Here is a 1,968-nt window from a genome sequence, read left to right as displayed (position 1 = left end):
CCCGGAGGTGTGCGCCCCGCAGGATCGCTATGGAGACGCGGGGGCGCGGCCGCGGCGGGGGCTGGAGGCCTCCCCCCTGCGGCCTCCCCACCCGGCCGCCCCGGGGGGCGGGGCCGAGGGAGCCGAGCTGGAAAGGCAGGGCTGGGGCCTCTGGCGGCCGCTACCCCAGGGCCGGTGGCTCCGCACGTCGGGGGCCCGGGCGTGGCTCAAAGCCTCGCACCTCACCCCGGCAGAACCGATCAGCGGAGACAGTCGCCGCGGGCGGCCCGCGAGTTGGACCCGGGGCGGAGGGCTGGAGCGGAGGTGCCTGGGAGCTCCCTATTAAGGACCGCGGGGATGGGGATTACACATTTACCGCAGGACGCACGGGGGCTAAAATGCTTCACCTGGACAAAAACGTCCCTGGACTTTGACACCCAATAGGCAGCTACCGGATCCGGGCCCTGCTTGGTTTAAAGCAGAACTTTTGAATGAAAAGAAAACCTGGGTTGACATTTGGGATTTGGAGGGGACGGCGGAGTCTCGCTCCTCTCCAGCGCGTGCGGCCGGGCCGGAGCGTGCGCGGACTCCTTGCCTGTCCCAGGCCGTCGGTCCCGGAGCGCAGTCCCCGGAGGCCCCCTGGGGCGGGCACCTGGAGGTGGCCACCGGGAACTGTGCGACGCCCCCCAGTCTCCTGCAGAGAACAGGGGCTGCAGAGACCTTAGACTTTGAGAGCTGTGACACACACGGGCGCGCGCGCGCGCCTCCTGCGAGGAACCACGGGCGGGGGGTTAGATCTGGGAGACGCACCCCCCCCCCCCCCGCCTCCTGAGGGCACAGCCTGGAGAGGGGGTGGAGGCTTAGGACTTTGCGATCCCTCAAGGGGCGGGGCTTTGGGACTATGCGACAGCCTCCCCTCCGGTAGGCCTTTGGGACTGCGCCACCCCGGGTGGGGAGGGCTCGCACTCTCCGTCAGTGGGGCTCTGCGTGCCGAAGCCACGGCGTCCCCCTAGGCCTCGCAGGCGTCCGAAGCGGGGGCCGCTGTCTCGCTTTCCGAGAAGGCTCCTCCCGGGGTGGTCGCGGCGGTAGGGGTGGGAGTGTCGCGCAGTCACCGCCAGAGCGGGTCTTTTTGACCAGGGAGGGTCGGATCGCGCCGCCGCCTCTGAGCTGAGCTCAGGTGGGTGTGGTCTCGGCGAACGTGGGCGGCTTTGGAGGTGGGGAAGGGTTTCCCCGCCGGCAAGATAGGTATGTGCGTATCCCACGCACACTCAGCCAGTTTTGCTCAAAGTTGGTGAAACAATGTCTCTGGGTTGAAGCCCAATGTGAGCATTTTCTTCCCATTAGCAACGATTGGAAGACGTCATACTGACCGAAAAAGTAGAGTTGCTTTGGGACCTTTTAATTCTGGGAGTTTCCCTCGCCAGGCTTGTTGGGAAATGTGTGCTTTAAGGGACGGGGAGAAAGGAGAAAAGGGCGTCCCCTAAATGTGGCAGGGACCTCTCGGACTGCCCTGGGACTGGGATTTCGCTCGGGAGAGTCAAAGGGCAGGAGTTCAGGTCGGGAAGGCAGGGAGGATCCCGGGGTTGGGATTCTCAGGGTAGAAGGCCGCTGCACTGGGCCAAAGGGGGAGCCAGGTGGGGGAGGCCAGAGCCCCCAGGAATGTGTATTTTGCTATAGGGCTTTAAATAGGGTGGGTTGGGTTTACATAAACAAAATTCAGATACAGTGAATGGGTTCAGGTGTGGGCTTGTTTCCCAGAATAAGACACCAGCAGGCTGCAAGGTAACCGCAGGGACCGTCCTGCATCGTTTCCTGGTGGCAGTGGCTGGGCGGGGAACACAGATGAATCTCACCAACAGGAGGTTAAGCAGAGGGTCAAGAGACAAAAGGTGATTCCAGTCGCATGCGGACAGAAAAGCAAGCCAACTCCACCGCACCGTCTGGTACATTGAGGAGTGCGCACAGTAGGGAGAAGACTAAGAAAAGCAA

This window comes from Propithecus coquereli, unplaced genomic scaffold (assembly GCF_000956105.1).
Source record: "Propithecus coquereli isolate 6110/MARCELLA unplaced genomic scaffold, Pcoq_1.0 Scaffold480, whole genome shotgun sequence".
Taxonomy (NCBI): domain Eukaryota; kingdom Metazoa; phylum Chordata; class Mammalia; order Primates; family Indriidae; genus Propithecus; species Propithecus coquereli.
The sequence above is the reverse complement of the archived record's forward strand: the minus strand, read 5'-3'. Positions refer to the sequence as shown.